A 22,752-nucleotide genomic window follows, 5' to 3' on the forward strand; every position below is an offset into this window, starting at 1 on the left:
CTCATTTTTGAATTATGATTCAAGCCAAGAATTGTCTAGAGAGGTAGGTGGGGCGGTAACTAGGTCAGATGGATGGATGGATGGACAAATAGACACACAGAGAGAGGAATGCAGTCACGCATTTGTCAGTTGAATTCCAAAGGCACCTGCCTTCTTTCATAACTGTGAGTTTGCTGCCAACCTCAACCTCTGTGCTGCCCACTCTTCATGTCCCTTTGCTGGACCAGTAGATTCTGCATGCTGGGCAATGCGGCACAGCAAGTTTCATGCCGGGGAAGGGTGTGTCTTTCCTTTTCTTTTTAATTGAAATATGGTTGATTTACAGTGCTGTGTTAGTTTTTAGGTCTACAGCAAAGTGATTCAATTATATATACCTATACGTCTCACTTTTTCAGATTTTTTTTTTGCCCTTATAAGTTATTACAAAATATTGACTGTGGTTCCCAGTGCTATGCAATAGGTCCCTATAAAATATATATATATATATATATGTATATATATATATATATATTTTTACATATAGTGGTGTGTATATGTTAATCCCAAACTTCTAATTTCTCCAACTCCCACTTTGATAACCATAAATGCGTTTTCCATGTCTCTGGGTCTATTTGTAACTATTCGTAAATAAGAATAAGTTCATTTGTAGCTTTTTTTTTTTTTTAAAGATTTCATATATTCCACAAATTGTCTTTCTCTGTCTGGCTCACTTCGCTTACCTCAGGTCAACTTTCTGAAATGAAAGAAGGCCGATGGAGGCAGGAGTTGTGAAAGCAGGAGCAGGCACAGGCGGCGTCTCTGGGGGCCGGGCAGCTGGGCGGCAGGCCACTTCTCCTGACAGAGCTTCCAGCTGTTTCTCCATCACCACCGGGGCTGGGAGCCCTGGCTTTTACCTGGACAAATAAAGAGATGCCTCCAGAGCTGCTCACACTGACGCCTGCTCAGACAGGCCTAGACATACCTGCTCACGCCCTGGGAGCCCTGAGGTCTCCTGGGGGAAGACCCCTGAGCGGCAGCTGGACCCCTTGATGCTGGGAGTGTGCTGTGCAGGGTAATGGACCAGAACACTCCTCTCTCAGCATCAGATGGAGGCCTAGACCTGGAGGGGATGGTGCTGCCAGCAACATGGGAGTCACTCTTCCTGGGGGCAGTCAGCCTTCCATGGAGAGAAGTCTCAGAATCAGGAGCCAGAGCAAGTTTCTTAAGACTGCATTTTCCAAGTGGGAGCTGAGGTCCTGTGCTTGCAGCAACCATTAACTCATGAAATGAAAATCTGGTCCGTGGCAGCAGGGGGAAGCACGTGTGCCAAGTAGAGGGAGATCATGGCCTCTGTGCAGGGCCTCCCATTTGGCACTGGGCTTCCTGGCAACCAGGGCTAAAAGGGAAACACCTCTCTCTAATGGAGTTTTCTTTGCCTGCCCCTACTCCAAAAATCTGGAATGCTTTCTCCTTTCTAGTAATTTTTTTCCTAACCCAGACCAAAAAATTACTCAGTTGGAAGCTTACATGGGGCAAAGGATGTGGACCTTGTTGAAGGAAGTCTGTAAACTCTTCTCTTCACCTGAGGAGTAAAGGGACCTTCTTTCTGGAGGAAGGTCACTGCATGCAAGGGGGTGGCCATCTGGACCCCAGATCCCCTGCCTCGCAGTGTGTCCCCACCTCCCTGTGCTGTGCTCCCTGAGGGCTCCGCTAGTGGGGACAACGCACGCTGTCTACGAGGCCAGACTAGGACCCCGGAGCACAGCTGAGACTCCCCTGGGAGGGAACAGGGGCAGCAAGGTCAGAGGGGCCCACAAGAGCGCCAGTGCGCAGCCGCAGGGCAGCGCTGCGGGGCATGGTGAGCTGAGTGTGAGCGGGACCCCCGAGCGCCCAGCGTCAGCGCCTGGCTTCACAGCTGACTCAGCAGCCCAGGCTGTGGGGTGGCCTTTCTCCTCTCAGGTGAAAAGCTCACATCTCTCCCTGAGACGTGGGGAGCCAGAGAATGGACAAGACTGTCCCCTAGTCTGCGACGTGACCCTGGCAGGAGCATGGCAATGTGAGCCAGAGCCCTGGCATCGCCTCTGTGAAGTGGACACAGGTAGAGTGGTTTTCAAGTTCCTACAAAGCTGAAATGAGCTCATGTGTGGGAACAAGCCCCTGGGTCTCAGAGCATGCCTTCCCCCAGTGCCGGGGTCCCAGTAAGTCTGGAGTTAGGGGGAGGGGCTGGCACCCCCTGCTCCCACCTCCCCAGGTTCCCCACCTACCTCCCTGCCTTCCCCACCTCTACAAGTTCCCTAACTCCCCACCTCCCTGGGTTCTCCACCCCACGCTGATTCCCCAACTCTCCCCGCATCTCCTACCTCCCTTGCTCCTGCCTCCCCCTGCCCAACCCCCCCCACCTTCTGCACCTCCCTGGGTGCCCCCCTCCTCTTCCCCCCTTCTCCCTCTCCTCCCCTTCACCTCCCTCTCTTCCCCACCTACACACACACACACACACACACACACACTCCGGTCCCCCCCCCACCCCGTTCCCCACCACAGCTGAGCTGCCAGGGAGGGACGGCCCTGGGTGTCAAGTCCACTTGCAAAGTGCTTTAGAGCCACGGAGGGCCTGGCTTGGGGGCAGAGCTCGTGGGCCTGACACCCACAGGGAGGTCTAGGCAGCTGGATCCCAGAGGGATGGGCACTGTGGTGGAGCCAGCACCCCACCTGGCATTGGTGCCCTGTTGTACACCAGATGAATTAGCTGATTATACAGTGTCTGGAAGTGGGTGTCTGGAATTTTCTTCTGAGTTCCCAGAGCAAGACTCCTCCTCTCCCTTGGCCAGGAAAATGGTCCCATCTTAGCCAGTTCAGCTCAACAAACCAGTTACCAAGCGCCTGCCTGTGAGGACAGCTCCTGGGGTCAGTGTGTGTAATGAGCCCCGTGCAGCAGTAACTGGCCCTCTTTATGGATGCAGGATCTGGAAGGTCTACTGCTGGTGTGGAGCTGGACCGGCACGAGGGTCTGAAAAAGCCACTATTCCCTTCTCTGCTATGAACCCAGGGCCCTGAACTCCAGCTGCAGCGCCCAGGTCAGCCCCAGGCCCAGAGCACGGCTCCTCAGCTCAGGAGGCCAGGGGCCAGCACAGGGGCCGTGGGAAGAGTGACCAACTGTCCTGGTCTCTGTATGACTTTCCTGAATCCTGGGAATCCTCAGCCCCCTGAAAATAGGGCACAAACTTCCTGTGTTCTCTAAACCAAATCCCAAGTTCTTTCCAAAGCAAAATCTGTCCAGCCCCACACATGCTGCCAAGGCTCTCTGCTCCCACCCAGGTACTGGCCGCTGTTGTTTTGCTGTGCTCAGCTTTCTTCTGAAGGTAATGCCTAGCCTTTGTAGCCCACCTGAAAAATGCCCCAAAGTAGACAGAGCAGAGATACCTGGGGCTCCAGGTGACAAGCAAGTTCTCTGATGGCTGGTGGGCATGAGGTTTGAGTCCTGAGAGCATCCCAAGTCCCCCAGGGAGCCTGAGGCCAAGAGGATTCTGGATGCAGGGCTGGATGCTACTCATCCCATCCTCTTAACTCCCAGATCGCTCCCAACTGAAGTAATTTTTTTTTCTTTTTCAAAATTTTTTTTATTTTAAAATTTTTATTGTAGTTGATTTATAATGTTCTGTCAATTTCTGCTGTACAGTAAAGTGACCCAGTTATTTCTACATATATATATTGACATATGAATGGATTAAGAAGATGTGGTACATATACACAATGGAATACTACTCAGTCATAAAAAAGAACAAAAGAATGCCATTTGCAGCAACATGGATAGAACTAGAGACTCATAAGTGAAGTAAATCAGAAAGAGAAAGACAAATACCACATAATACCTTTTTTTCTTTTTCTACCGCTCTGGTGGCATTTGGAAATTCCTGAACCAGAGATCGATTCCAAGACAGAGCTGTGACCTACACCACAGCTTCAGCAACACCAGATCCTTAACCCACTGTGCCAGGCCAGCAATCAAACTGGAGCCTCCACAGAGGCAATGCCGCCTCCTTAACCTGCTGAGCTATAGTGGGAACTCCCTGCCCCACTCATTTTTTTAAGGAAGGAAAGAAGTATGCATGCATCCTTACTTAAAGCCTGTCAACAATCCTTCCAGGTAGGTGGGAGGGTTCTTCTTTGTTTAACAGATGAGGAAAATGAGCCTCAGACACAATGTCTTGCCCAAGGCCAGGCTGCTGTGGGGAACGATGCCAGATTCCAGCCCGGATCGGCTTGGCTTTGAAGCTGGAGGCTCTTCTGATGCAGACCCTGTCCTTTAGCCTCAAAGCCTGTGCCTTTTCCATTAAAACCACACTGTACTCTGACCTCAAAAATTACTCTGGGGTATAACATGGCCCAAAGCATTGAGAGAAGGCTGACATGTGCAAAAAAATGTTCACGGTGATTCAACTGATAACCACTAGCTTAGAAACCATGGTCAGGAATCAACCCCATGGGTATGTGTGTGTGTGGGGGGGGGAGGGGAATGCTGAGCTGGGGTGGGGGTCTCAGACAGGAAAAGGTCACCGTGCTTGGCCAACAAGAAGCACACAGTAAAAATCACAACGATTCACCTTTGCCGAGCATTTCCTGAGCAGCAGGTACTGTTTCAGGATTTTGTCTAAATTCTCCTAGGAACTCAGTGAAATGGCCACTTGAGACATCTTTTATTTGCACATATGGCAATTGCAACACAGGGGCCTTAGTGGCATGAGAGCCATGAGGTCTTGTCTGTATGGAGCAACAGGACATGGAGACACAGAAAAACCAAACGGTATGAATGCTGATGCTGGTGAGGGTTATCCCAGAGCTTGGCATCCAATGGACGTGTGTCGGGGGGTGGAGATGGAGTGGGATGAAGGAAATCCCATGTCAACTCGTTCCTCCTCCTCCTCTTAAGACCATGTCTTCCAAAGCTGGCCAGGAAGCCCTGCAGGGATGAGCACCTGGCGGCCAGGTGAGTAGATAAAGGAGGATGATGGGTAACGGGGATGCAGCACGATTCCACCCCCTGGTTCTGCCCTGGGGAAGGGGCTTGTGGCTCTGGGTGGCCTGAGGGTCCCCATTGTCTGGATCTGGGAAATGGGATCCTGACCTCCTGGACCCATTGCAAATGTGTGAGTGGTATCCAGGGCTCCCAATAGGCACAGCCAGCACTTCTTGGACCCAGGGTCCAGGGCTGGCCTCCTGTCCTCAGGGAGGATAAGACTGAACATGAACCCAGGAGCATCTCTTTGTGGCCATGGCCTGGGAGCACCAAGGGTCAGGAGGAGAAGGCTCACCATGGGAGCATAGCCCGGGGATGCCTGGATGGAGTGGCTGGCGCTTGGGCACATAAACTGAAGTCTAGCTGGGGCCCTAGAAGCAGTTCCAGTTGAGCTGGCGGGGAGGAGAGTGACCCACTGCCAGCAAGGCGGGCCCACCCTGACTGGCAGTGGGTCCTGGTTCTGGAATGAACCTCGAGGCTGGGCAGGTTCTGCCAGTCTGGTCCTGGATGCTAGTGGGGCCAGGAGGGTTGCCATGCTGGGTCCCAGCTGAGGGCACAGCACTGCTGCAGCTGCTGGCCTCCCTCCAGGGAGCCGGGGCCACCAGCTCCTGTCCAGATGGGACCCTTCATCCCTGTGCTGGGCCCTGTGCCCCTCAGCTCACTCTGGGTCAGGGCTTCCTAACATTTTCTGTGTTCTGAATCCTCTATGGACTGATTGGGAAGGTTTTTTATTTTTTAAACATTTTACTGAAATATAGTTGATTTACAATGTGTTAGTTTTAGATGTACAGCAAAGTGATTCATATATATATATGTACTTTCATAGATTCTTTCCATTATAGACTATTACAAGATATTGAGTATAGTTCCCTATGCTATTCAATACGTCCTTGTGGATTATCTGTTTTATATATAGTAGTGTGTACTTTTTTTTTTCTTGCTTTTTAGGGCCGCACGCATGACTTATGGAGGTTCCCAGGCTAGGGGTCAAATTGGACCTGTAGCTGTTGCCCTACGCCACAGCCACAGAACGCAGGATCTGAGCTGTGTCTGTCACCTAACCACAGCTCACGGCAACACTGGATCCTTAACCCACTGAGCAAGGCCAGGTATTGAACCTGCGTCCTCATGAATGCTAGCCAGATTCGTTAACTGCTGAGCCTTGACGGGAACTCCTAGTGTGTATATTTTAATCCCAAACTCCCAACTGGTCCTTCCCCACTTTTCCCCTGGTAACCGTAAATTTATTTTCTATGTCTGTGAGTCTATTACTGTTTTGCAAAGAAGTTCATTTGTATCATTTTTTTTTAAATTCCACATATCATAGGCTATTTGTCTTTGTCTGACTTACTCCACTTACTATGACCAATTTCTAGGTCCGTTCATGTTGCTGCAAGTGACATTATTTCATTCCTTTTTTTCCCCTTTTTCAGCCACACCCATAGCGTATGGAAGTTCCTGGGCCAGGGATTGAATCCAAGCCGGAGCTGCAACCTATGCCACGGCTGTGGCAACGTCAGATCCTTTACCCACTGCACCAGGCCAGGCACTGAACTTGTGCCTCCACAGAGACAGGCCAGGTCATTAATCCAGAACACCACAGTGGGAACTTCTATTTCATTCTTTTGTATGGCTGAGTACTATTTCATCGTGTATATATACCACATCTTCTTTATCCATTCATCTGTCAGATGACACTTAGGTTGCTTCTGTGTCTTAGCTATTGTAAATAGTGCTGCAGTGAACATTGGGATGCATGTATCTTTTTGAATTATGATTTTTTCTGGATATATGCCCAGGATTGGGATTGCTGGATCATATGGTAGCTCTATCTCAGTTTTTTTTACGGCATCTCCATACTGTTCTCCACCATAGTGGCTGTACTAACTTACATTCTTACCAACAGTGAGTTTTCTCCATACCCTCTCCAGCATTTATTATTTGTAGACTTTTTAAATTACGTAATTAATTTTATTAGTTTTATAGTTGTACAACAATCATCACAACCAAATTTTACAGCATTTCCATCCCAAACCTTCAGTGCATTCTCCCACCCCCTCAACCTGTCTCATTTGGAAACCCTAAGTTTTTCAAAGTCTGTAAGTCAGTATCTGTTCTGCAAAGAAGTTCATTGTGTCCTTTTTTTTAGATTCCACATGTAAGTTATAGCATTTGATTTTGGTGTCTCATTGTCTGACTGACTTCACTTTGCATAATTTCTAGGTCCATCCATGTTGCTGCAAATGCCGTTATTTCTTTCCTTTGTGTGTGTAGTTTTTTAGGGCCACACCTGCAGCATATGGAGGTTCCCATAGGGGTCCAATTGGAGCTACAACTGCCAGCCTATGCCACAGCCACAGCGATGCCAGATCCGAGCCTAGTCTGTGAACTACACCACAGCATGGCAACGCCAGATCCTTAACCCACTGAGCGAGGCCAGGGATCGAACCTGCAACCTCATGGTTCCTAGTTGGATTTGTTTCTGCTGTGCCAAGATGGGAACTCCTATTTCTTTCCTTATAATGGCTGAGTAATATTCCATTGTGTATATGTACCACATCTTCTTTATCCACTCCTCTGTCGATGGGCATTTAGGTTGTTTCCATGTCTTGGCTATTGTATATAGTGCTGCAATGAACACTGGAGTACACGTGTTTTTTTGAGTCATGGTTTTCTCTGGATAGATGCCCAGGAGTGGGACTACTGGACCAAGCGGTAATTCTATTTTTAGTTTTCTGAGGAAGCTCCATGCTGTTTTCCACAATGGTTGCACCAATTTACACTCCCACCAATAAAATGTAATATGGTTCCTTTTTCTCCACACCCTCTCCAGCATTTATTGTTTGTAGACTTTTTGATGATGGCCATTCTGGCCGATATAAGGTGGTACCTCATATTGGTTTTGACTCACATTTCTCTAATAATTAGTGGTGTCAAACATCATTTCATGTGTTTTTTGGCCATCTGTGTGTCTTCTTTGGAGAATTGTCTGTTTAGATCTGCCCATTTTTTGATGGAGTTGTTTTTTGTTTTTTTTGTATTGAGCTGTAGGAGGTGTTTATAAATTTTGGAGATTAATCCCTTGTCAGTTGATTCATTTGCAAATATTTTCTCCCATTCTGTGGGTTGTCTTTTCATTCTGTTTAGGGTTTCCTTTGCTGTGCAGAAACTTTTAAGTTTAATTAAGTCCCATTTTTTTTGTTTTTGTCATTACTCTAGGAAGTGGATCTGAGGAGATGTTGATGTCATTTACGTGGGAGAGTGTTTGGCCTATGTTTTCCTCTAAAGAGTTTTATAGCATCTGGTCTTATATCTAGGTCTTTAATCCATTTTGAGTTTGTTTTTGTGTATGGTGTTAGGAAGTGTTCTAATTTCATTCTTTTCCATGTGGCTGTCCAGTTTTCCTAGCACCACTTATTGAATGGCTGTCTTTTCTCCATTGTATATTCTTGCCTCCTTTGTCATAGATTAGTTGACTGTAGGTGCGTGGGTTTTATTTGTAGACTTTTTAATGATGGCCATTCTGACCAGTGTGAGGCAATACATTATTATGATTTTGATTTATATTTCTCTAATAATTAATAATGTTGAGCATTTTTCTTGTGCCTGTTAACCATCTATATGTCTTCTTTGGAGAAATGTCTCAGTCTTCTGCCCATTTTTTGCCTATGTTCTCTTCTAGCAGTTTCATGATGTAATGTCCTATATTTGTCTTCAAACCATTTGAGTTTATTTTTGTGTATGGAGCATTCTAATTTCATTGATTTATATGAGGCTGTCCAGCTTCCCCAACACCACTTACTGAAAATGTCTTTTCTCCATTATATATTCTTGCCTCCCTTACTGTAGATGAATTGACCATAGATGTGTGCGTTTATTTCTGGCCTATTATTCTGTTCCATTGATCCATAGGTCTCTTTTTTCTGGCAATACCATACCATTTTGATTACTGTAGCTTTGTTGTATGGTATGAGATCTGGAAAGGTGATACCTCTAGCTTGGTTATTTTTCCTCAGTATTGCTTTGGCAATTCTGGGTCTTTTGAGATTCTGTGTACATTTTAGGACTATTTGTTCTAGTTCTGTGAAAAATATCATGGATAATTTAGGGATTGCACTAAACCCATAGATTGATTTGGGTAGTATGGTCATTTTTAACTATATTAATTCTTCCAATGCAAAAAATGTGGAATATCTTTCCATTTCTTGAATCATCTTCAATTTCCTTTATCAATGTATTATAGTTTTCGGCATGCAGGTCTTTCACTTCCTTGGTTAAGTTTATTCCTAGGTATTTTTTATGTGGATTTTAAATGGGATTTTTTATTTTTATTTTTTTAGTTTTTAAAATTTTATTTATTTAATTAATTTATTTATTGTCTTTTTGCCATTTATTGGGCCATTCCTGTGGCATATGGAGGTTCCCAGGCTTGGGGTCAAATCGGAGCTGTAGCCACTGGCCTACACCAGAGCCACAGCAACATGGGATCCAAGCCACATCTGCAACCTACACCGCCACAGCTCACAGCAATGCCAGATCCTTAACCCACTGAACGAGGCCAGGGATTGAACTCACAACCTCTTGGTCCTAGTTGGATTCATTAACCACTGAACCACAACAGGAATTCCTAATTTTTATTTTTTTTCCACTGTACAGCATTGGAACCAAGTTACACATACATGTATATATGCATTTTCCTCCCATTGTTGTACTGCAGTGTAAGTACCTAGATATAGTTCTCAATGCTACACAGTAGGATCTCATTGTAAATCCATTCCAAAAGCAATAGTTTGCATCCATTAACCCCAATCTCCCTATCCCTCTCTCTCCCCCTGCCCCAGCAGCCACAAGTCTATTCTCCAAGTCCGTGGTTTTCATTTCTGTGGAAATGTTAATTTGTGCTGTATATTAGATTCCAGTTATAAGTGATATCATATACTATTTGTCTTTCTCTTTCTGATTTATTTCACTGAGTATGAGAGTCTCTAGTTCCAGTCATGTTGCTGCAAATGGCATTATTTTGTTCTTTTTTAATGGCTGAGCAGTATTCCATTGTGTATATATACCACATCTTCCTAATCCAATCATCTGTTGATGGACATTTGGGTTGTTTCCACGTCTTGGCTATTGTGAATAGAGCTGCAATGAACATGCAGGTGCATGTGTCTTTTTTAAGGAAAGTTTTGTCTGGATATATGCCCAAGAGTGGGATTGCTGGGTCATATGGTAGTTCTATGTATAGATTTCTGCGGTATCTCCATACTGTTCTCCATAGTGGTTGTACCAGCTTACATTCCCACCAAAGTGCAGGAAGGTTCAAATGGGATTTTTTTTTAAATTTCTCTTTCTGATATTTCATTGTTAGTGTAAAGAAATGCGACAGATTTTTGTATATTAATCTTTTATCCCAGTACCTTGCTGCATTCATTTGTTCAAATGGTTTTTGTGTGGCGCTTTGGGGTTCTCTATATAGAGAATCACATCATCTGCAAATAGTGACAGTTCTACCCCTTCTGTTCCAATTTGGATACTTTCTTTTTCTTGTCTGATTGGTGGGCTAGGATTTCCAACATCATGTTGAGTAGAAGTGGTGAGGGTGGGCATCCTGTGTTGTTCTTAAACTTAGTTAGGGGAAAGGCTTTAGCTGTTTACCGTTTGAGTGTTATATTGACTGTGGGTTTGTCATAAGTAGCTTTTATGATGAGATTTGTTCCCTCTATACCCACTTTGATGAGAATTTTTATATGAATGAATGTTGAATTTCATTAAATGCTTTTTTTGCATCTGTTGAAAAGATCATGTGGTTTTTGTCTTTTGTTAATGTGGTATCTCACATGGACTTGTGTTTGCTGAATTATCCTTGTGACCTGGAATGAATTCACCTTGATCGTGATGTATGATCCTTCTTATGTGTTGCTGAATTCAGTTTGCTAATATTTTTAATTTTTAATATGCTATATTATTATTAGTCTCATTTATTGTTTATTTCTCCTTGCAAAGGGGGAAAAAAGGTCAATTTTCTCCATGCACAAAGGGTGTCTGATTGACAGAAGTTGATGCAGGAAGGATGTCTTTCAGTTGGCAAAAATTTCTCTATGTGCTTATAACTGGCTGAGGGTGACTCTGACAGGATGCCTGCAGTGAAACTTCAGTGAATTCTGATGCCAAGAACCAGCCCAGCATGAATCAGGAGGCACACTGGGGAGGAACAAATCCGCCCCCATCCCCAGCAGTGGCAGTAGTAGTACCTGGCCCAGAGGCATCTGAAAGAAGTTTCCAAGTTCCCTGGCCCCAGTCCCTAAGGAATATGCACCAGAAGGATTGGGACCAGGCTGTGTGTCCAGCGATCCTGAAGTGAGTCCTCATTGCCCAGCAATCCTGATGCATCCCACTCACTAGACTGCTACTTGTCAGGGTTTGGCTAATACTTTGTTGAGGATCCTTGCATCAATACTCATCAAAGTATTGACCTGGTTTTTTTGTTTGTTTTTTCTTTTTTTTTTAGTGTCTTTGGTTTTGGTATCATGGTGATGGTGACTTCACAGAATGACCTTAGAACTCTTCCCTCCTCTTTTGGAAGAATTTGAAGTTTGGTTTAAGTTCTTCTTTGTATGTTAGGTAGAATTGCCCACTGAAGCATTTGTTTGCAGTCTGGACTTTTGTTTGCAGGGAGCTTTTTTTTTTTTTTTTTTAATTACAGATTCTATTTCACTTCTTATGATTGGTCTGTTCAAATTATCTGGTGGTTCTTGACTCAATTATGGCAGGCCATATGTTTCTAGAAACTGGTCCATGTCTTCTAGGTTGTCCAATCTGTTGGCATATGACTGTTCATGGTATTCTCTTTATGATTTTTTGCATTTCTGCAGTATCAGTAGTTATTTCTCCTCCTTCATTTCCTATTTTATTTATTTTGGTCCTCTCGCTTCTTTTCCATGAGCCTGGCTAGATGTTTGATTTGCTCTTTTCAAAAAACCAGTTCTTTGTTTCATTGACATTTTTTTTTTTAAATCTCTATTTTATTCCCTCTCGGATTTTTAGTTCCTTCCTTCTGCTGACTTTGGGTTTTATTCTGTTTTTTTTTGTTTTGTTTTGTTTTTTTTGTTTTTTCTATTTCTTTTAGGTAGTAAGTTAGGTGGTTTATATGAGATTTTTTTTTTTTTTCTTCAGGAAGACCTGTCTTGCTATGAACTTCCCTCTTAGAACTACTTTTGCTGTGTATCGATTTGGTAAGGTATTTTCATTGTCATTTATCTCAAGGTATTTTCTGATTTTCTCTTTGATTTGATTGTTGCTACCTTGGGTTTTTAGTAGCATGATGTTTAGTCTTGAAGTGTTCATTTTTCCCTTGCTTTTTCTATGATTGATTCCTAGTTTCATACCAGTGTCAGAAAAGATGCTTGAAATAATTTCTATTCTCTTAAATTTGTTGAGGCTTGTTTTGTGACCTAGTATGTGGTCTATCTCAGAGACTGTTCCATGCATACTTAAAAAAAAAAAAACAAATGTATTCTGGGGGTTTTTGGATATAGTGTCCTATTGACATTAAAGTCCAACTAGTCTCTGTGTCATTTATGATCACCGTTACTGATTTTCTGACTGGAAGATCTCTCCATTGATGCGAGGGGAATGTTAAAGTCTACTATTTGTATACCTGTTAATTTCTCCCTTTATGTCCATTAGTTTTTGTACTAATATATACATGTCTTTTGTTTTTTAGGGCCACACCCATGGCACATGGAGGTTCCCAGGCTAGGGGTCCAATTGGAGCTGTGGCCACTGGCCTATGCCACAGCAACACCAGATCCGAGCTGCATCTGTGACCTACACCACAGCTCATGATAATGCTGGATCCTTAACCCACTGAGCAAGGCCAGGGATTGAACCTGCAACCTCATGGTTCCTAGTCAGATTTGTTTCTGTTGCGCCAAAATGGGGACTCCTGTACTATATATATTTATCACATATATATGTGTGTCTGTGTCTGTGTGTATATATATATGCTCCTAGATTGCATGCATATATATATTGAAGAGTGTAATAGCCTTTTCTTGTATCGATCCTTTTATTATTATATAATATCCTTCTTTGTCTTTTTCTATGGACTTTGTTTAAAGTCTGTTTTGTCTGATATGAGTATTGCTACTCTCACTTTCTTGTTTCCATTTGCTTGAAATATCTTTTTCTATTCCTTCACTTTCAATCTGTCTTTCACCCTAAAGTGAATCTCTTGCAGGAAGCATATTTTAGTTTTTTTTTAATCCAATCTGCCACTTAATGTCTTGATTGCAACATTTAGGCCATTGACATTTAAAGTACTTATTGATAAGTATGTACTTATTACCATTTTAAACTTCATTTTCCAGTTGATTTTTTAGTTCTTTTTGTTCCACTTTTTATTTTTTCCCTTTGTGGTTTGATTTTCTTTTGTATTAGGCAGTTATGCTTGAGTTCCTTTCTTTTCAGTTTTTGTGAATCTATTCTAATTTTTGATTTGTGCTTACCCCAGTTTTCAAGTAACTCCAAACTATATCTACTTGCTTTAGACTTACAGCCACATAAATGCAAATATTCTAAAAGATCTTTTCTTTTTTTTTACTCCCCTCCCTCACATCTTGTGATTTTCATGTCCTATTTTAAATCTTCACGTTTATTCTTTTGTTGTTAATTGTGGTTATAATCACTTCTTAAAATTTTTTAATTGTATTTAAATGTATCTACTGGTTTATTTAAGTGCTCTTTAATCCTTTTATGTATTTGCCTTTCCTATTGTGATTTTCCCTTTTCTAGAGATTCTTGCTTCTTTTAGATTATGTTGAATATTGCTGTGTTCTTTTAGTGTTTGCCTGACCGAGAAATTATTTCTCTCTCCTGAGTGATGGTCTTGTTGGGTAGAATACCCTAGCTTGCAGGTTTTTTTTTTTCCTTTTTAGAATTTTAAACATATCATACCACTTACTTATGGCCTGCAATTTTTTTTCAGAGAAATAAGCTGATAGCCTTATGAGGGTTCACTTGTAGCTCTTTTTCTCTTGTATGCCTTTAGAATCTTTGACTTTTGCCATTTTATGTCTTGATGTGGGGACATTTAATTATGTCTTATTTGGGACCTTCTGTGATTCCTGTACCTGGCTATGTTTCCTTCTCTAGGTGTGGGAAGTTTTTAGCCATAATTTCTTTGAATATATTTTTGATTCCCCCCCCTTCTTCTGGAATCACTATTATGCCTAGGTTTGTATGCTTTATATTATCCTATAGATCTATGTTGCTTTTTAAAAAATTGTCTTTTAGTATGCTGGTTGTTTTTTGTTTGTCTTTTTAGGGCTGCACCCTTGGCATATGGAAGTTCCCTGGTTAGGGGTCTAATTGGAGCTGTACCTGCCAGTCTACACCACAGCCACAGCCATGCAGGATCTGAGCCACATCTGCAACCCACACCACAGCTCGTGGCAACACCAGATCCTTAGCCCACTGAGTGAGGCCAGGGATCAAGCTTGTGTCCTTATGGACACTATTCAGATTCGTCACTGCTGAGCCACAACAGGAACTCCCAGTCTGCTGTTTTGTTTGGGTGGATTTCCATTATTCTCTCTTCCAGATCACTTATTCATTCTTCTGAGTTATCTAGTCTGGTCTTCACTGCTCCCAGACTGGTTTTTATCTTGGCTCCTCTATAGTTTCTAGTTCTGTTACAATGATCTGCATTTCTATCAATTCTTAACTGGTTTAGCATTTTTTATTACCTCCTCCTTATTGAACTCAAGGTCTAGTAGACTGATGAGGTCTGTTTCATTAATTTTTCTTTCATAGTTTCTCTCTTGTTCTTTTAATTGGGGCTAGATCCTCTGCTTTTTCATTTACTAAATTTTCTCTGTCTCAATGAACTTAGGAGAAATAATTATCTACTGTGGTCTTGAAGGGGTGTTTCTATGTGGGAGCATCCCTGTATAGACTATGTGAGTACAATATTTTTGTTATGAAGGCTGTTTAGGTTATGGATGCCAGCCTCATCTTTCCTAAGCGTGTGCTGGTCATTGTCCCTTTGATAGGGGATGTGTTTGGTGTTGTGGTGTCCAGAGCCTGCAGTGGGATTTTGGGCAGGGCCTCCTCTTTGCTCTGTGGCTGTCACAGCCTATCTAGGTCCATGTTCATATTATGGTTCATAATAGCTATGAAAATGTTTGAAAGGAGAGCAGCTGAACATGAGCAATGCAGAGGCTGTGTTGTGATAACTGATACCACTACTGGAGTAAGGATGTCTGCCTTAATGGAACTTGTAATCATCACACAAGAGTATCAACTGGTGGCTCACAGCATAAAAAGGAGCATGTGGAAATCAACAGAACTATACCTTCGACTTAAGAGTTCTTCACACAGGGGGTTTTCAGGAAAGTAATCAGGATTCTACATGAGACTCGATGTAAAGGCTTCTGATGATGAAATAATCTGAGGACTGGACGCCCTCTCCACTGGCTCCTGCACCCCCAGAGAGCTGGCTTGGAGAGGGGAGTTATCTGAGTCTGTCTGTGCCTTATGTCCCCCAAGACTGACATCAGCATCCAAGGAAAGCAAGATTTTTCTCAACTCTTTTATTAAGTTAGAAACAGACAAAAGCAACACAACTTCTAGGGAAAGCACCACTGCAAGGTCCTTTATGCTGTGAGATGGGTGCTTATCTCAGCCCAACAATCCAACAGGCCACAGAAGCCCTCAGGCAGGGTGAGCTCTGGACCGAGAGATGCTGCTTCCCTACCTCAGCCCTGTAGCTTCTGACACCAGCCCCAGGGCCTCCCTGACTTCTCAGGCAGAGCCATTTCCTGGGACACCCACCTGGCCTCTGGGTGGTTGAAACGATGCACTGAAAGCCAGAGGCTGGCCTCTGATAAAGGTGAGGTCCCAATAACCTGGAGATGCACCTTCTGCTTTTTCCCAAGTAGATGCTGATGGCCTATGGGTGATGCCAGCCCAAAGGCTCTATGCCCCAGGAGATGCCCACAGGAAGAGCACCAGCATGGAGGCGCTATAAGGATCAGAGCCCAATTATGGAAAGCAACTGGCCCCATCAACAGTTAAGTCCATGTTGGAGCCCAATTCTGCATCACTGCATATGGCAGCCAGCCTGGGAAGTCACAGGTTTTAGCCCAGGCACCGAAAGCCTTGTCCTGTCCAACAAAGCACTGAGGCCAATGAAGGACCAGCCTGGAAACTCTTAACATTAGGTATGAGGAAGGCTGCTGGCAGGCACCAACCTCTCCACAACCCCAGCTGCTGGGGATGTACCAAGGAGGGACCCAGTGACTTGGTAGGTGGAAAAAGCCATTCTCTTGGGACCAAACTTATTTTTGAGCTCAGGGGGCAAAAGGGTTAGATCCAGTTACCAGCTGAAGACCTAGAGGCCACAGGACAGGGGCACTGGTTGGGGAACTGTCATCATGGGCCTTGCTGTCATCCTCCAAGGTGAGATGAGGCTGGACCTGGTGGGATCTATGGTGGGCGCCCTGGAGACCCATCTACACACCCCAGCTCAAATCTGCCCCTGGTCTTGGAGGGGAGGGTCCCATCCTCGGGCCAATGCGGTCCTGTGAGGAGATGGGGTCATTGCTGCCTCTTGGCTGGGCTCTGAGGGGAGGTGATGGGACAGCCCCAAGGACACCCCTCATTTGACAGAATGTGTCACTGGGGACCACCATGTGCATTGGTGTCTATATCTGGGCACAGCATCCTGGGGTGTGATGGTGTGACCAGGAGGTGGTGAGGTCACTGGAGGAAAGGCCCGACTCTGGGGCCTGGGTGTCAGTTTGCTAATGAAGCCTGTGGCCATCACTGAGGTCACGGAAGGGTTCCCTCCCTTCATGTGTAGACCTTCTCCGCAGCACCTTTTCTGCTCTCAGCCCTGGTGCACCCATTTCGCAGAAGCCTGAGCCATCCTCCATGGGGAGACATTACAATACTGACAGAGAAGCCCTGAGCCAAAGGCCATGCCATCAGTGCTGCCACCCCCACCTTCGTCCAGGACTTGCTGAAACAGGTGACCTCAAGGCTTGGCAAATCTGTCCTTCTCCTGGAGGCCGAGGGGGTCCTGGTATCCATCCCTTCCCCGCTGGAAGGTCCTCTCCCCCACAAACCACTGCAAAGCAGGAAAGGCCTCAGCTGGACACACAGGGCACTGGAGACACTTCTCTTCTCTGAAGCTCAGGGCTGGAAGGACCGGCTTCTGGCCACTTAAAGTGCTGGCCCAGGGCCAGACTGAGCTTCCCGCTGTGGCAGACAGGGTCAGGGCCACCATGGGACAGGAGGGCTGGAGCCATGGGGAGGGAAGAAACACGCAGAGTCTGTAGAGGAACGAGAGAGAGAAAATGTGAATCAGGCCCACGCTGTTCTGTGCAAACCTGGAAGCAGGTGATGATTAAGAGGCCACGTGTAAGAGCCGGAACTCAAGCCTGGGTGTGAGAATTACCAGCAATGCAGACCTGAGCAATGCTGTCACCGCCTCGAACCATGCTTTCTTCACCTAGACCATGGAGACTACTCATTAGTCCATTCAGTCCCTCTGGCCATGTGCCCTCAGCACCCTCAACCCAGCAGGCACCATGCCAGGCCCAGGGAAACAGCCAGACACAGCTACTATCCCAAAGAGTGTCCTCCAGCGGGAGAAACTGCAGGCTTGTATGAACAACTGTATACAGCCATTGTACAGAGAGAAGAGCTATATGTGAACAACAAAAAATTAGAGCTTAGAACCAGGATTTTTAGTTTGGTGGAATGTGTGGGAAGGAAGTAATATTTAACCTGAGCCCTGAAGGACAGACAGATTGCAAGAGGGGCAAACAGCCGTCTAGGCAGAAGGAATGGCATGTGCAAAGGCCCTGGGGGTGGGAATCTGGCCCTTTTGAGAATCTGAATGTAGGCCAGTGAGGGGGAAATAGTGCAGGAGGGCAGACAAGGTCATAGCCAGGAGCCATGCCATCAGGAAGAACAGCACAGTTGTGGGCAGCAGCCTGCATGTTCATTCCTGCACTTAACAAATATTTTGTGCACAGCCTCTCAACCAGGCCCCACAGGACAGAGGCAGGGGTGAGCTAGGCAGGACAGTCCCTGTGGTCAGGAAGCTCTCCCTCCAGTGCTTGGTTCTCCATCAGTGTGGCATCTGTGTTTTCCTGTGGAAAATGAGCATAGATACCTGCCTCCCAGAGCATGGTGGAGTCACCTAATGCAGGTGAAAGGCTTGGTATAGAATGCCCTGGAGACCACTAAGAAAACCACCTGGCCAGTGTGGTCATTTCTAAAGTCTAACCCACAATGACTGTGCAGTGTAACCCTGGCCCGACTCTGAGCAGGGATATGCCCTTGGCTGGAGCAGCAGCTCCAGGGCTGATCACCTGGAGAAGAAAGAATACAGCAGGCCCAAGAAGGACCGGGAGGGGTAGCGGGGGGATGCTCAGGATAGAGATGGAAGGCGATGGACAGCTGAACCCCTGTGGGCTTCTATTTTAAAAACAGCTTATCTGAGACCTGTGGCTGCCAAGGGGGAAGAGGGGTGGATTGCTGCATTTGGGATTAACAGATGGAAACAAAAGGATGGATAAAAAGGTCCTACTATATAGCACAGGGGACTATATTCAATATCCTGTATAAATCATAATGGAAAAGAACATGAAAAAGAATGTATGTATAACCGAGTCCCTTTGCTGTAAAGCAAAAATTAACACAAGCTTCTAAATCAACTATACTTCAATAAAATAAAAAAATACACAATAAAATTGTCGATGTATGCAGATGACATGATACTATACATAGAAAACCACAAAGACTCAACCCCAAAACTACTTGAACTTATCAACAAATTCAGCAAAGTAGCAGGACATAATGTTAACATTCAGAAATCAGTCACATTTCTGTATACTGAATGAACTATATTTCACTAAAAATAAATTCTAATGAAAGTAAAAAAAAAAAAAAATACACAACAGGTTCTCCACCCCCTTACACCATGCACAAAAATAAACTCACAATGGCTTAAAGACTTAAACATAAGACAAGACACAAAAAACTCCTAGAAGAGATCACAGACCAAACATTCTTTGACATAAATCATACCAATGTTTTCTTGGGTCAGTCAGTCTCCCAAAGCAATAGAAATAAAAACAAAAATCAACCAATGGGACCTAACCAAACTTTCAAGCTTTTGCACAGCAAAGGAACTCATCAACAAAACAAAAAGACAACCCACAGAATGGGAGAAAATATTTGCAACTGATGTCATCTACAAAGGGCTTCTCTAAAAATACACAAACAGCTCATACAGCTCAACAACAAAAACACCAGACAACCCAATCGAAAAATGGACAGAACACCTAAGTATATTCCTCCAAAAAAGAAAGACAGATGGCCAGTAGGCACATGAAAAGATAGATGTTCAACATCACTATTAGAGAAATGCAAAGCAAAACTGCAGTGAGGTACCACCTCACACCAGTCTGAATGGTCATCCTTAATAAGTCTACAAATAAATGCTGGAGAGGGTGTGGAGAAAGGGAACCCTCCTGCACTGTAGGTGGGAATGTAAGTTGGTGCAGCCATTACGGAAAACATAGGGCAGATCCACAGAAAACTAAAAATAGAATTACTTCATGTCCCAGCAATCCCACTGCTGGGCATGTATCTGGACAAAACTATAATTCAAAAAGATACATGCACTCTTATGTTCACAGCAGCACTCTTCTCAATAGCCAAGACATGGAGGCAATGTAAATGTCCACTGACAGATGAATGGATAAAGAAGATGTGGTATATATATACTATGGAATACTACTCAGCCACAAAAAAGAACGAAATAATGCCATTTGCAGCAACATGGATGCAACTCGAGATTATCACATTAAGTCAGAAAAGGAAAGGCAAACACTGTATAATATTACTTATATGTGGAATCCAAAATGTGGCACAAATAAACCTATCTACAAAACAGAAGCAGACACACAGAGAATGGACTTGTAGTTGCCAAGGGGGAGGGAAGTGGGGAAGGGATGGACTGGGAATTTGAGGTTAGTAGATGCAAACTATTATATATAGAAGGGATAAACAACAAGGTCCTACTGTCTGGTACAGGGAACTACATTCCATATCCTGGGATAAACCATAATGGGAAAGACTATAAAAAAGAATGTGTGTTCGTATATAACTGAGTCACTTGGCTATACAGCAAGAAATCAACCCAACGTTGTAAATCAACTATACTTCAATTTTTAAAAACCCAAACAAAACCACCAAGTTCTCTGGAGTTCTTGGAGTAGGGATTCTTGCCAAGGGTTTTCTGTCCTCCTGTGCCCACCCCTGCCTGTCCACGTGCCTGCCATATCAGCAAAGAAAGGATGTTGCCGCCACGAGGCCATCACATTAGAGCCGACAGTGAGCTCTGAGGGAGCTCAGAAACAGGATGCCTGCCATCAAGCCATCGGCCACCCCTGGAAAATGCACCCTGAGGAGACTCTGGGTGAGAAGCACAGGATGTTGGCCCCAGAGATTGAGGTGCATGTCAAAGGAATGATGGCACTGAGCCACACTCTTGCATCTTCCCATACATAGAAAATGCTACTTTCCTTCACTTGAGATGCCTCGATGTCTTTAATTAACAGTAATCTTTTTATGCTCTGACTACTGCGTCTGCTGCAAAAACCCCTATGCTCCTGGCTCCCCCCTTGCCTCTTCAGAGCAGGTGGTCTCTGAGTTCTCTCAGATGCTCTCCTGGGCTTAAGTTCTCAGGGTTTTTCTTCCCACCCCCCCTGGTTTTTAGGGCTACATCTGCGGCACATGGAAGTTCCCAAGCTAAGGGTTGAATCGGAGCTGTAGCCTCTGGCCTATGCCACAGCCCCGGCAATGCAAGAACCAAGCTGTCTCTGTGACCTATACCACAGCTCACGGCAACGCCAGATCCTTAACCCGCTGAGCGGGGCCAGGGATAGAACCCTCATCTTCAAGGATACTGGTCAGGTTCATAACCCGATAAGCCACAGTGGGAACTCCTTTAAGTCCTCAGTTTTGTCCACCAAATAAAACATGATTCTCAACCTTTAGCTTTTTTCAGTTGACAGGACTCTCCCCTACCTTGCAGAGCAGACGTGGGGTCAGCGGTCGTCTGGCATCATCTGTGCGCAGCAGGCCCAGGTCAACCCCATGACTGCCCTCGCTGGCCCATGGGTTGTTGGAAGGGGGCCTGCTTTGCGGACTGTACCACCAATGGTGGTGGGCACCTGATCATGCCCCTGGTGAAGGCAGGCAGAATGGGAGACCAAGTGTGCGGACAGATGGGCAGACATGGGGTGTTTCAAAAAGGCCTGACCTCCCACCCTGGGCCCCCTCCTTGCCACACCAGGCCCAGCCCTGAATCCTGGGCTCTGGGGTTTCCTCTTGGCAGTGATTTCTTTTAAGGCAGGACAGAATGTGCTGAATCATCCCCCCTCACCACTTGCGGCAGCAACCGAGCCCCCGCGGGCCCCACAGGGGACTAACAGGCTGAGCCTATCCCAGAGCTGGGATGGAGCCTGTGCCCCAGCACCTCAATCGGCTGGACCCGACAATGCCCAGGAGGAGAAGAAGGGCTCCTGGCAGCCTGGCCCTGGCCCCAGTGTTCTAGAGACGGCAGCCCAGGCGGGGCTGGGGGAGCTCAGTGGGGGAGAAGAGGAAAAAATGTTCACGCCAGTCTACACTTGGCGGGTAACCAGGGAGGTGGGTGCCACCCCAGCTCGAGGGGCCTCCCAGCCACCGTCACCTAGAGACAAGGATCTGTGACGTGGGAGCTAAGGGCTGGCTCTGGAGACCTGCCGGCATTCAGCTTCCAACACAGCGCTCCACACCCACCACCGGGCAGCACCCATGCCGGGCCTATCTCTGCTGCAGACGTGGGGCTGCCAGGTACCCAGGCCTCTCGAGACACCTGCAGGTTTTGGGCACGTCTAGGGCTTAGATCCCACTCCAACTCTTATGAGCTGTTAGTCTGCTGCCAACCACCCACCCTAACTCTCAGGTGCCAGCTCTGTGACAACAGTGCCTACGACAAACGCTTCCGAGAGGACTGAATGGACTCAGGACGGGGGCACTCGGCATGGACGCAGGCATCACCCAGAATTCTCAGCTGGTGTCCAAGACGAGGAAACAAGACCCTTGGGGACAACCAGGGAAGTCGCCCAGGGTGACGGGGAGGAGCCGCAGAGCACAGGGCACCTCTGGCTGGTGGTCCCTGAAGGGATGGACAGAGTGGTTTGGAACCCGAGAGGCACTGCAGGCAGGACCCCTGGCCGATCCCATACCTGTAGGGATCAGGAGGGGCACTTAGAAGACGGGCTGGGTACAGATCCCATTCTCTGGCCTCAGCTCTGGACCCAAGGGATTCCTAGCTGGCAGCCAGGCTGGGGGCAGCGGGGGAGTGCGGGTGGCGGGCACAGCAGGCACGCCACATCTCTGCTCATCCTCACTGAGAGGGCTGGGGCCCAGCCCCTCACCCACCACTGCTGTCCCAGGACCCCTCCCACCCCCTCCACACCCACCACCAGGGCAGCACCCACACCGGGCCCATGTCTGGTGGGCAGCACCCACACCAAGGCCACCTGCTGCCCCTCGCTCCTGACTGCCCTTAGAACCTGGTGTGTGGCCTTCCAGGTGGGAGCTACTCCTCCAGCGGGTCTGGCAGCACTGGCAGCTGCCTCAGCAGCAGCAGGGAGGGGTGGCCTTCCTGCCAGACGGCCCCATTTCCCGGGAGCCAA

At 46.0% G+C, this 22,752-nt stretch overlaps 1 protein-coding gene across 3 annotated transcripts in view; it reads right to left on the reverse strand.

Annotated features, from left to right (window-relative positions):
* The window catches only part of KLHL25 (kelch like family member 25), a 665,168-nt gene that overhangs the window by 606,450 nt on the left and 35,966 nt on the right, over positions 1-22,752 (reverse strand). For 2 of the 3 annotated variants that reach the window (XM_084969477.1, XM_005666300.4), the window contains exon 3: positions 15,568-17,325. The exons of the other annotated variant lie outside the window; for it this stretch is intronic. The gene's annotated coding sequence lies outside the window, so the exon portion shown is untranslated. Of the gene's footprint in view, positions 1-15,567; positions 17,326-22,752 lie in introns of those variants that run through there. 3 annotated transcript variants of the gene reach the window in all.

This window comes from Sus scrofa, chromosome 7 (assembly GCF_054392235.1).
Source record: "Sus scrofa isolate SSC_HxYL_T2T_F1_AM1 chromosome 7, Sscrofa_HxYL_maternal_Yorkshire_Landrace_v2.0, whole genome shotgun sequence".
NCBI classification, from domain to species: domain Eukaryota; kingdom Metazoa; phylum Chordata; class Mammalia; order Artiodactyla; family Suidae; genus Sus; species Sus scrofa.